This window comes from Suncus etruscus, chromosome 12, assembly GCF_024139225.1.
Source record: "Suncus etruscus isolate mSunEtr1 chromosome 12, mSunEtr1.pri.cur, whole genome shotgun sequence".
Taxonomy (NCBI): domain Eukaryota; kingdom Metazoa; phylum Chordata; class Mammalia; order Eulipotyphla; family Soricidae; genus Suncus; species Suncus etruscus.
The window spans coordinates 54,557,279-54,571,136 of NC_064859.1; the positions used below are offsets into that span (position 1 = coordinate 54,557,279).

At 39.7% G+C, this 13,858-nt stretch overlaps 1 pseudogene; it reads right to left on the bottom strand.

Annotated features, from left to right (window-relative positions):
* Positions 1 to 1,479: 1,479 nt before the first annotated feature.
* On the bottom strand, positions 1,480 to 1,922 carry LOC126024211 (immunoglobulin kappa variable 1D-33-like; annotated as a pseudogene).
* Positions 1,923 to 13,858: the final 11,936 nt, after the last annotated feature.

Sequence of the window (13,858 nt, forward strand, 5' to 3'; positions counted from 1 at the left end):
ATTTATGTCATTACAAAGTTCTTGATAGTTAAGTTCATGTTATAAAATTTTCCAACAGCCATTAGTTCATGGGTATACACTACTTTCCACAACAATTGTCCTCAGTTTTCTCCTGTGCCATATTCTGTTGGTCAATATAGCATACACATTATTTCTTCTTCTTCTTCTTCTTCTTCTTCTTCTTCTTCTTCTTCTTCTTCTTCCTCTTCTTCTTTTCCTTTTCTTTTTCTTTTTCTTCTTCTTTCTTCTTCTGCTTTGCTTCTCCTTTTCCTCCTCCTCCTTCTTGTTCTTCTTTTCCTTCTTCATCTTCTTTTTCTTTTCCTCCTCTTCCTCCTTCACCTCTTTCTTTATCTCCTTCTCATTCTTTTCCTTCTCGTCCTCCTCCTATTTCTTCTTCATCTTTTCCTTCTTCTGCTTCTTTTTATTCTTCTCCTCCTTCTCCTCCTTCTTTTTCTTCTCTTCCTGTCTCTTCCTTTCTTCTTCTGCTTCTTCTATTTATCTTCTCCTTCTTCTTCTCTTCCCTTCCTCTGTATTCTTTTTCTTTTTCTCCTTTTTCTTTATTCTTTGTCTTCTTTCATCATCATCATCTTCATCTTCTCTCCATCTCCTTCTCACTTCCCTTTGCAATCTCCTACTCCTTCTTCTCAATCTCTTTCTTCTCATTTTTCTCAATGTCCTCCTCCTTTTCCTTTTCTCAATCTCCTTCACTTTCTTCTCTCCTCCTTCTCTTTTCTCTAGCATTTTTCAATGTATACACAGAGATTTGCAAAAATGTTACTGAAATATCTCATGCGTATTATTTTAACATCTTTCAGCACCTAGTTCTTGTGAAGAGTGATTACTCTAATATTCTCATAGCTGTCCCTTGTCCTGACAGAGTTTTTTCACCATTCTGTGAAACAGATACTGTAATATGATTCATTATGCTATATTTTGAATCAGTAATGACCACAAAAACAACCAAAAACAACATTATCAACAACAACACAATTTCTTAATGAACAGTTTAAGCAGCTGATAAGTTACCAGAAACAGATGACCACAAATTTAGCAGAGATGCATGTCATTGAGAGCAAAGCACTAGGTGCTCTGATCTACATGAGATGTCAGGGGTGTACCTTCAGAAAGAATCTCTGCAGGAAAAGTGACAGATGGTCAGTGGGAAATATGGGAGAGCTGAAATATCCTGACCCTGTTCCAGATTTCCCAATTCAACCTCAAGTCTCCTTCCAGAATCACCTACAGCAGCTCTGAAAACCACAGCTGCTATAATCTCTAAAATTTAAACTAACAGATATAGTAATTTCACAGCACATGGAATGAGAGGGAGAATATATAGTCTAAAACTTCTTGGAGAAGCTTCTACTTCATCAAATTGTGGCTAAAACTGAAACACTCTCAGCAGGTAGAGGCACAAGGAACATTTGAAGCTATCAAGCCTCACCCAGCTCATCTCTGGGGTTTTTGTTCTGGCCTGTATCACTGTGGGAGGCTACTATAACCCTGTTGACAGTAATAATTGGCAGCATCCTCAGACTCCAGGCTGCCATTGGTGAAAGTAAAATCTTTGCCAGATCTACTGCCACTGAACCTGGAAGGGACTCCAGACTGCAAATTTGATGCATATTTGATAAGAAGCCTTGGAGCTTCCCCTGGTTTCTGCTGATACCAGTGTACATTATTGCTAATGCTCTCACTGGCCTTGCAGGAGAGACTTTCTCTCCCAGAGATGCAGACATGGATGGAGACTCTGTCAACTGGGTATTACCCCTGGCCGCTGAGAGAAAAAATAGAAACACTCATTATCACCATTCATTACCCTCCTTTTCATGAAGCTCAGGGAGCACTAAGCCCAGTGAACCCTCACCTGGGAGCCAGAGCATCAGAATCTTCAGGAGTTGCATAAGGGCCCTTATGTCCATCCTGTGTGTCCTGACAGGGACTGTGTCTACATAGGAGGCTCAGTGTTTTATAGTGTCCTGGGAAGAGAGTTGTGAGACTTGCAAATGAGAGGGGGTTGGGCCTGTTGGGCAGGCAAAGGGGTGGAGGGTTTGTGGGGAGCAGCACAGCTGATGCAAGGTGGGGGTTCTGTCTCTCTAGTGAAGCAGATCTTGCCCTCAGAGAATATGCTCATCCACAGTGAAACAGGAGGCCACCAGTTGGCTATTGAAGAATGGTGTCATCTGGGCTCCCTGAGAGTCAAGCCCCTGCTTCTTACACCCCTCTGCCACAAAGAAAGACTCTATCAGATGACATATCAATATAAACTGAAAAAAATTGACATTTTCCTTTGTTTTCAAGCCTGTGGATATAATTATGTTCATGGAAACTTCTTTTGGAAGGTCAGAGCAATAATAAAGCATGTAAGCATTTGGACTCTCGTGTTGATTCCTGGCATCTCATATGGTCCCCTATTCTGCCAGCACTTCTGTAATACCTTATCACAGAACCAGTTGTAAGTGCTGAGTACTGCCTAGTTTGACCTCCCAAACAGGAAAATAGTTTTAAAAAATTGAAGAATTTATTTCGCAGGCCTCTCTCGTGATGGTCCTAGAACCTAGTAATTGGTCACTGTGAGCAATACTCAGTCATCTGCTTGAGCAATGCAGTCCTTGAACTCAGAGATGCAAATCTACTCTGGTACCACCATGTTGGAGCCCGCAGGCCAAATGAGTGGGTGCTCTACAGCCACTGCTCTAAATGGGTCCCAGATCCTGATTGACTAAGCTAACACAGAAAACTATTTTTCCTTGGCTATCAAACCACTACTGAAACTAACAGATCCACAGAGTGGAAAGGAAAAGGTCAGAAATGTGTGGCTTCATATTTCTACAACAAATAAACTGAATGTTCTGAATTGGTGATATAGGTCTTTGTTCTCTTAACTCATCATATTGCTCATTGTAGGAATGTTTGAAAATCTATCATAAAAAGCTTTAATGATAAGCTTAAGACAGGATAAGGAAAAGCCAATTTGTTTGAAAATAATGATGTGTGCACACACTTTTTTTAAAAAAAAAACTTTATTGATTGATTGATTGATTGGTTTTTGGCTCACACCCAGAGAGCTCAGATTTATTTCTGGCTCTGCACTCGGATATTGCCCCTGCAGTCTTGGGAAAAATATGGGATGCTCAGAATCAAATCTTGTCCCTTCTGGAAAGGCTACATTCAAGGCAAAAGTCCTACTGCTGAGTTATCTCTCTGGCCCCCAGTATGCACATTCTAATGCAGTGTGAGTTATTTACCTAAGAAGCAACCTCTGATAGCTACTACCATGAGGCACCCAACTCCCTTCAGAACCCCTGTCTATATCAACCAAAGGGCTCTATGTCTCTGGTACTGTCCACAAGTTTCTAAGATCTAGACCAATGATGGCTAACCTTTTTGAGCCCGAGTGCCCAAACTGCCACAAAAAAACCACAAGAATTTCCTCAAAAGTGCCAGCACGTCAACTAAACCTTAATAACAAGATTTTAGTATCTAAAAACTATGCAGCACAAGCCACATATCTTCATTGCAGACCTTCCCGCTTACCAGCTGCAAGGCCTTCCTGTGCCACAGGTTCTAGATTCGAGGCCCTCTCTGTAATCATTTATGGGGTCTGATTGCCATCTAGTGATTACTTTGTGGTACAGTAATGTCTGATTTCAGGCTTCTGTTTCAGAGATAAAGCTAGAGATACTCCAGTAGTCTGGTGACATTAAATATCTAATATCCAACACCAGGCCAAAATTGAAAAAAAAAATTTCTCTCTTTCATAAACTTTTCAACTATGTGAGAAGAAATGTCTGGTGTGAGTAGATATTCATAGATATGTATATTAGCAAAAGCGAAGCACTAGGTTCTCAGACCCACATGAGAACAGAGGGAATAACTTCAGAGAGAATCTCAGGAGGAGGAGGAGGACCCTGCAGGTAATATGGCAGCTGATCAGTGTGGGAATTTGTAATCAAAAGGTTCCCAAGTTCTGATGCAGATGTGTCAGCTCAGGTTTTAATCCTTCTTCCAGATTAATTTATACCAGTTCTGAGGCCCACAGCTGTTTCACCAATGACTCTGAGATCTTAGTTCTTTGGATCACAGAAGAAAAGGTTTTGTACCAACTGTTTTTTGCTTTAGAAAACAGTTTAATATTTCAACCTTTAGTTGAATGCCCAAATTCACTTTTCAGTGTTGATGCCTGTGTCAATCCAAGTCCTTTTACATGAAAGATTGTGTTCTGTTTTAACACATCTGCATTCCTGGTCCTAGAATATTTTTCAGTGATACAACGGTGTTTCTGCTAAACTGTTCCCATTTATGGCCATTGTATACTTGAATATAACTTACACAAATAAATTGCTTTTTTTTTTTATCATAAATGTTGCAATTGCTTAAACAAATATTTTTTTTTATTTTCCATTTCAATATGAAGACTAGTACTACAGACTGAATTTTTGACAGTACACCATTTAGCTAATTTTGTAAAGAATAGCCTCTAGTAAAATCATTTATACATATGTGTGTATATATATACACTATATATGTATGTATAATACATGTCTCCTGTATATATAACCCAGTGATGTTCAGGACCTAGTTCTTTGCTTTTTGGTTTTTTTTTTTGTTTCGTTTTTCTTTTTTTTTTACACCACCCCATCACCAGTGCAACTTTCCCCATCACCAATGTCCCAAGTCTCCCTCCTCCCCACCCCGACCCCCGCCTGTACCTCTAAACAGGTTCTCAATTTCCCTCATACATTCTCATTATTAGGACAGTTCAAAATGTAGTTATTTATCCAACTAAACTCATCATCTTTGTGATTGAGCTTCTGAGGTGAGCTGAACTTCCAGCTCTTTACTCTTTTGTGTCTGAAAGTTATTATTGCAAGAATGTCTTTCATTTTTTCTTAAACCCATAAATGTGTGAGACCATTCTGCATTTTTCTCTCTCTCTCTGACTTATTTCCACTCAGCATAATTAGATTCCATGTACATCCATGTATAGGAAAATTTCATGACTTCATCTCTCCTGGACAGCTGCATAATATTCCATTGTGTATATGTACCACAGTTTCTTTAGCCATTCGTCTTGTTGAAGGGCATCTTGGTTGTTTCCAGAGTCTTGCTATGGTAAATAGTGCTGCAATGAATATAGGTGTAAGGAAGGGGTTTTTGTATTGTATTTTTGTGTTCCCTAGGGTATATTCCTAGGAGTGGTATAGCTGGATCGTATGGGAGCTCGATTTCCAGTTTTTGGAGGAATCTCATATCGCTTTCAATAAAGGTTGAAACTAGACGGCATTCCCACCAGCAGTGGATAAGAGTTCCTTTCTCCCCCATCCCCGCCCAACACTGTTCTATTCTCATTCTTTGTGATGTGTGCCAATTCATCTGTGGTGTGAAGTGGTAATCTCATCGTTGTTTTGATTTGCATCTCCCTGATGATTAGTGATGTGGAGCACTTTTTCATGTGTCTTTTGGCCATCTGTATTTCTTCTTTGTCAAAGTGTCTGTTCATTTCTTCTCCCCATTTTTTGATGGGATTAGATGTTTTTTTCTTGTAAAGTTCTATCAGTGCCCTTGTATATTTTGGAGATTAGCCCCTTATCTGATGGGTATTGGATGTGAATAGTTTCTCCCACTCAGTGGGTGGCTCTTGTATCTTGGGCACTATTTCCTTTGAGGTGCAGAAGGCTTCTCAGCTTAATATATTCCATCTGTTAATTTCTGCTTTCACTTGCTTGGAGAGTGCAGTTTCTTCCTTGAAGATACCTTTAGCCTCAATGTCCGGAGTGTTTTACCTACGTATTGTTCTATATATCTTATGGTTTTGGGGCTGATATCGAGGATCTCTTAATCCATTTGGATTTTACCTTCGTACATGATGTTAGCTGGGGGTCTAAGTTCAATTTTTTGCAATGTGGCTACCCAGTTTTGCCAACACCCACTTGTTGAAGAGGCTTTCTTTGTTTTCCATTTAGGATTTTTGCTCCTTTATCAAAAATTAGATGATTGTATGTCTGTGGGAACATTCTCTGAGTATTCAAGCTTATTCCACTGATTGAGGGCTGTCTTTATTCCAATACCATGCTGTTTTTGATAAACTATTGCTTTGTAGTAAAGTTTAAGTTGGGGAAAGTAATTCCTCCCATATTTCTTTTTCCCAATGATTGCTTTAGCTATCTCGAGGGTGTTTATTGTTCCAAATAAATTTCAAAAGTGCCTGATCACTTCTTTGAAGAATGTCATGGGTATCTTTAGGGGGATCGCATTAAATCTGTACAGTGCTTTGGGGGAGTATTGCCATTTTAATGATGTTAATCCTGCCAATCCATGAGCAGGGTATATGCTTCCATTTCGCGTGTCCTCTCTTATTCTTGGAGCAGAGTTTTATAGTTTTTCCCTTGTATAGGTCCTCACATTTTTTAGTCAAGTTGATTCCAAGATATTTGAGTTTGTGTGACACTATAGTCAATGGAGTTGTTTTCTTAATTTCCATTTCTTCCTTATTAGTATTGGTGTATAGGAAGGCCATTGATTTTTGTGTGTTAATTTTGTAGCCTGCCACCTTGCTATATGAGTCTATTGTTTCTATAAGCTTTTTGATAGAGTCTTTGGGGTTTTCTAAGTAGAGTATCATGTCATCTGCAAACAGTGAGAGCTTGACTTCTTCCTTTCCTATCTGGATTCCCTTGATATCCTTTTCTTGCCTAATCGCTATAGCAAGTACTTCAAGTGCTATGTTGAATAGAAGTGTGTGAGAGAGGACAAGCCTTGTCTTGTGCCAGAATTTAGAGAAAGGCTTTCAGTTTCTTCTCCATTGAGGACAATATTGACTCTGGTTGTGGTAGATGGCCTTAACTATATTGAGAAAGGTTCCCTCCTATTCCCATCTTGCTGAGAGTTTTGATCAAGAATGGGTGTTGGACCTTGTTCCAAATGCTTTCTCTGCGTCCGAATTGATATGATCATGTCGATTTTTATTTTTCTTGCTGTTGCTGTTGTCGTATTATGTGATAGATTACGGATGTTAAACACCGCCTTGCATTCCTGGAATGAAACCTACTTGTCGTAGTGGACTGATCTTCTTAATGAGGCATTGAATCCTATTTGCCAGGATTTTGCTTGGAAGATCTATTGCATCATGCATTCATCAGCGATATTGGTCTGACTAATTTTCTTTTTTCGTAGATCTCTGTCTGGTTTAGGTATCAAGGTAATGTTGGCTTCATGAACGCTATTTGGAAGCTTTTTCCTGTTTTTTCAATTTCATGAAAGAGTCCTTGCCAGGATTGGTAGTAGTTCCTCTTGAAAGGTTTGAAAGAATTCATTAGTAAATCCATCTGGGCCTCGGGCTTTTGTTTTTGGGCACGACAATTCTGTATTACTTTCTTAATTTCCTCAATAGTAATGGGGTGTGTTTTTAGATATGCTACATCTCTTCTTCCAATCGTGGAAGATTATAAGATCTCCAAAAATTTATCCATTTCTTCCAGGTTATTCATTTTTAGTGCATAGAGTTTCCTCAAAGTAGTTTCCTGATTACCCTTTGGAATCTCTACCATATCAGTAGTGATCTCTCCTTTTTCATTCCCTAATACGAGTTATCAAGTTTCTCTCTCTTTCTTATTTTCGTTAGTTTTGCCGCAGTGGTCTATCCAATCTTGTTTATTTTTCTAAAAGGAACCAACTTCTGCCTTTCGTTCGATCTTTTGGATGGTTTTTCTGGTTTCCACTTCATTCGATTTCTGCTCTCAGCTTTGTTATTTCCTCTGCCTCCCTATTTTTGGATCCTCTTTGTTGAGCACTTTCTAATTCTATGAGCCTGCGTCATTAAGCTATTCAGGTATGCACCTTCTTCTTTCCTGATGTGTGCTTGCAAAGCTATAAATTTTCCTCTCCTACACGTTACTGCTTTTGCTGTGTACCATAGGTTCTGATAAATTGTGTCTCCATTGTCATTTGTTTTTAGGAAGTTTTGATTTCCCTCTTTGATTTCATCTCGGACCCACTGATCTATTCAGTATGAGGCTATTTAACTTCCAGGTGTTAAAATTTTTCTTCTGTGTCCCTTTGTAGTTTATATACTAATTTCGGGCTTTGTGGTCAGCAAAGGCCAGCCTGCAAATTTCTATCCTCTTGATATTATGGAGATATGTTTTGTGTGGCTAACATGTAGTCTATCCCTAGAGAATGTCCCATGTACATTAGAGAAAAATTTCGTATCCAGTTCTACTGGGGGTGGACGTGTCCTGTATATATCTACTAGGCCTCTTACTTCCATTTCTCTCCTCAGGTCTAGTATATTCTTCGTTGGGTTTCAGTCTGGTTGGACCTGTCTAGTCGTTGACAATGCCGTGTTGAGGTCTCCCCACAATTATTGTGTTTTTATTGATATTATTTTTCAGATCTGTCAACAGTTGTATTAAATATTTCTGCTGGCCCCTCATTCGGTTGCATATATGTTTAGGAGGGTGATTTCTTCCTGCTGTATATATCCCCTTGATTAATACAAATGTCCATCTTTGTCCCTTACTACTTTCCTAAGTATAAAGTTTGCATCATCTGATATTAATATGGCCACTCTGCTATTTTTTTGGGTGTTTGTTTGCTTGGATGATTTTCCCTCCAGCCCTTTTATTTTGAGTCTATGTTTGTTTCTGACTATTCAGGTGCGTTTCTTGTAGGCAGCAGAAGGTTGGATTGAGTTTTTTGATCCAATTTAGCCACTCTGTGTCTCTTAACTGGTGCATTTAGTCCATTGACATTGAGAGAAAGAATTGTCCTGGGAGTTAGTTGCCATCTTTATATTAAAGTTTGGTGTGTTTGTTGGTAAGCCTTGTCTTAAAGTATGCCGTTCAGTTTTTCTTTTTAAGAATGGTTTTGAGTCTGTGAAGTTTTTGAGCTGTTGTTTGTCTGTGAAACTATGTATTGTTCCTTCAAACCTAAAAGTGAGTTTTGCTGGGTACAGTATTCTAGGCGAAAGCATTTATTTCATTGAGTTTTGTCACTATGTCCCACCACTGCCTTCTGGCCTTGAGTGTTTCTGGTGACAGGTCTCTGCAGTAAATCTCAAGGATGTTCCCCTTAAATGTAATTTCTCTTTTAGATCTTGCTGCTTTCAGAATTCTGTCTCTATCTATGGGATTCGTCATTGTGACTAGAATGTGTCTTGGGGTGTTTTTTCTGGGGTCTCTTTTTAGTTGGCACTCTTCGGGCATGCAGGATTTTGATCACATGTATTCCTTATCTCTGGTAGTTTCTCTTTAATGATGTTCTTGACTGTTGATTCTTCCCAAGAGATTTTCTTCCTGAGTCTCTGGGACTCCAAAGATTCTTAGGTTGTTTCTGTTGAGCTTATCATAGACTTCTATTTTCATCTGTTCCCATTCTTTGAGTAAATTTTTCCATTGTTTGATCATTTGCTTTGAGGCTTTTTTCCAATTTCTTCTGCTGTATGTAATTGTTATGTATCTCATCTTCCAGTGTACTGATTCTATCTCAGCTGCCTGTTAACTGTGGGAAATCTCAAACCTGTTTTTCTTCAATTCATCTACTGAGTTTCTCAGAACTGTTATTTGATCTGAAATTTCCCGTTTGGAGTTTTTCATTTCTATCTTCATATTCTCCTGATTCTTTTTAGTTTTCTCTTCTATACTTTGTTTGAGTTCTTTGAACACTGTTCCCCATATTGCAACTCTAAACTCCTTATCTGAGAGACTGACTAGGTGGTTGATCATGTTCAAGTCATCAGAGTTGCCATCTTCATTCTCTATGTCTGGCACTGGCCCATGTTGTTTCCCCCTTTGTCACACCTAGTACTGCGTGTTTTTCTACGTGTTGTGATTGTATTCATTGGCCTAAAATGCTGTGCACCGTCGCTAAGGGGAGCGGAGCAACCGTGCTCACTCTGGCTTCTCCCTTTCTGGGTCGATGTCGACTCACCTCCACGGAAGGCTCACAGGAAGGCAGGCTGGCAGATGGGCTGCAACCCAGGATGAAATCAGGCCCAAAAAATGCAGGACAAGCAGAGTAGAGAGGCAGAAGGGTGCTGGCATCTGAGATCCAGCGAAGTTCAGTGGCTCCCTCCCTTTCTGGCGTGTCGACTCACATCCACCCGGAAGGCTCAGGTGAGGCAAGACTCCCGGAAAGTTCACAGGAAGGCAGGCTGGCTGATGAGCCGCACAAGGGTGAAATCAGGCCGAAAATGCAGGACAGCAAGAGTAGAGAGGCAGAAGGGTGCTGGCATATGAGATCCAGCGTAGTTCAGTGGCTCCTCCCTTTCTGGGCGTGTCGACTCACCTCCATGGAAGGCTCACGGGAAGGCCAGACATCCCACCCGGAAAGTCACAGGAAAGCAGGATGGCTGATGAGCCGCACCAAGGGTGAAATCAGGCCGAAAATGCAGGACAGCAGAGTAGAGAGGCAGAAGGGTGCTGGCATCTGAGATCCAGCAGAGTCTCGTGGCTCCTCCCCTTTCTGGGCGTTGTCGGCTCACCTCCAAGGAAGGCTCACGGGAAGGCAGACTCCCCGGAAAGCTCACAGGAAAGCAGGCTGGCTGATGAGCCGCACCAAGGGTGAAATCAGGCCGAAAATGGCAGGACAGCAGAGTAGAGAGGCAGAGGGTGCTGGCATCTGAGATCCAGCAGAGTTCGGTATAAATTGCTTTTTTAATGTAATTTTGAAATCTTACTTAAGTCTAATTAAAGAAAAATAAACCACATCAACAGCATAACAGACTCCAATAGTTATTTACATCCTCTTCAAAAGTTTTGATTAGATGCACATGCTCAATGTTGTTGATATTTGAGGTAGATCTTTGAAAAATTCTCAAGTTTCTCTTGCCATTAGACAGGTGAGAAGTCTTTCTGTGGACACACTGAAGGAAACTCGAAGTTGGAAGCCCTAAGTGCTGCAATGGAATCCAGATGGGTGCACTTATCTTCCATGTGTTCATGTGTTAATTTTGTCTCTCTCAGTGATTTGCTAGTGAAAGTGTGCTGCTACATCAGGAGCTAGGTGAGGCTAAGTGAGCTACATAAATTGAGCAAAGCTGTTTTCACAGTTCCCAGGTCACCACACACTTTCCATGAGTCCCCCACTTTCCTTTTCTCAGCTGGAAGTCTCAGCTCAGAGTATAGAGGTGTGAAAGCCCTTTTCTAGGGACTCTAAGATGCCTGGCTCAGTACATTGTGCTAGAGGCACTGGACCAGTTTTGCTAAGGCTCTGAATGATTAACCTGAGTTTTACCAGGGTCAGGAAACACAAAACATGGAAGCAAAGATGAATGGTCTCTTGAAAAGAGATCAAAAATTGTACATGAATGTCAATGAATTATAAATGTTATTAATTCCACAAAATAAAACAAAAGGAGAATCAATATTCCTTGAAAAAATTCATAGAATGTTGACTTACTAGAGTTGAATAATATCACTAAGAGCAATCTCCCCCCAAAATGATTTTAACACATCTCCATTCACCCTGATATTTTCAAGCACTGGAGTAGATAAGCGCCAACATTATAATCCAGGTGTGTACTTAGGAGATCTAGATGCTGAGACATGCGCAGAATACAGGAAGCTAATTTTTTTCTTTTATATGACCTCTCCTCTACATCCCCCCTTTCCCCCCCACCCCTAAACCTTATTTTTTGTACACAGGTTTAATAAACTTTATAAATATTTAAGTAGATAAACATTTAATTTACTTAAATGAGAGAACTTAAATAAATTTCATATTCAATAACAGACTACCACACAGTTCCTGTCACTGAAACAGACTTTTATTTTATTATTTATGTATTTTGGTTTTAGTAAAGTCTTGTCCATGTGTGTTACTCCTATTTTTTGCCACACAGACATCTTTCCACCCGGTGGTAATCAAAGGACCTTATGGGATGCTAAATATAGAACCTTCCATTGGAAACATACAAGAGCAGAAACACTATTGGAAATACTATAACACTGCCCCCTAGTTTTTGTTTAAAATGACAGTTTAAAAACATAATCTCCCCACTGAAAGAAGAAAAATTTGTCCCCACTCCCCACTGCTCTCCATGTCTACCCCAGCAGGATCCACCCTCTGGCTCATATCAGAGGTTACCTGCCAGCATTAGGATATGCATTGTGAGATGCTTCTGTAAGGGATACAAAGTGGTGCATATGCCTTCACAATTTGGTATGGGAACATATTTTGTTTTTACTTTATTTTTTCCAGATCCTCCACTTCATTTGTTTTTAAAAAAGAATTTAAAACAATGGTTTTAGGCTATCGATAGTGACAGTTATCACACATAGGATTCTAAATGATATGGTCCCACATTCTTAATAACAATAATCTCCATGTAATAAATCACTAGATCTATTGTCTTGCCAGCACTATGGGGATGAGAGGGGGAATGATAAAACCTTGGTCACATATCATTGTTATAATTATCTCTTCTCCAGTTAGAAACTTTAATCTAGTCTGTGAAAAAGATAATGTATTATGCATCACCAGTCTAGATTATAATATCAAAAACAAAAAATGACAAATTTATAAACTGCTCAAGTAGCTGAGAAGTCCCCAATGACTGTTGACTGTTGACTGGTGATTAGGAGTTCAGCAGAGATGCCTGTCACTGAGAGCTAAGCACTAGTTTTCACAGGAAGCAGACCCTGAATGAGACATGGCAGGTGAGCTGTGGAGAAACATAGGAAAGCTGAGATCTTTTGACTCTTCCTCCATATTTGGTCAATTTAACCTCAATTCTCCTTCTTGGATTACCCAGACCAGCTCTGAGAATCGACCTGCTTCAACAGTGAGGAGACTTGTGGGGGCATCGGTTTGATGGACCATGACTGGTGACATTTTTACTCGTGTATGCTTGAGAAACTCACTGTGAAGTTTCTACTATTAGTGCTCAAATGCATATTTTTTGCTGGTGTCTGAAATTAAACCCAGGGTCTCAGACATGGAAAACATGTGTGCCATTTTCTCTCCATTCCTTCTGACTTTTTTGTGTTGATGAAGCTATGCTTGATTGTCCAATGATGTACGTATGCCTATCTATATATGTCTTTGGATCTATGAAAGGAAGGTTTTGCAAACAAGTAGTTTTTAGTAGTATTTGTAGACTCTTTGATAAATTTACTTTCATTCATTTCATTGTTTGACAATTTTAACAGAGATGAAGTGGCAGAAATTAGTAATAACTCCAGAACTCCAGGCTTTATTTGCTTGTCACTCTCTCTTCAACAAGAGGGGATGAGATGTGTTTCAATGTGAATGATGCTTGTGGCATATCTTTGAAACTTAGCAGGCTTCTGCTGCTGTTGGAATTGTGGAGACTCTCTCTGGACACTCTGAGGAATCTGAGTATTGGAGATCACAATGATGTATAGATCCCAGTATTAGAAACAATATTAAGGTCTTGCTATTTTATTAAGTGTGAATAAATCCCACAGGAAAGGAGAAAGGTGGCCTAGATCCAGGCCAACAGGAAATAATCCAGACCAGGCTGAAGAGAGATGAAATGCTGGTCCAATATCTTTCCACCATGTGGGAGCAAGGAGAAGAGGCTGGCAGGAACTGCAGCTATTTATTTTGAAGATAGGACTATCCCCATTAGCATTGGAAATTAAGATAAAGTTCCTATGTGTAAATTCTTCCCTCCCAGGTAATCTTTGATATGTGAAAGAAGCCATACTTGTTAAGGATGATGAATTATATACTATATTATTTAGGGTTAAAACCTGAGTTACCCAACATCTGCCCCTTTTGTGTTAATTAAAATGAAGAAAAATGAGTTGGAAGCTAAAAGGTTAGGTGAATTTGCATAGTCCTAGTAAAAGCTGAAAAAAAAGACAAATAAACTTTTAGCCTAAGAGTAGGT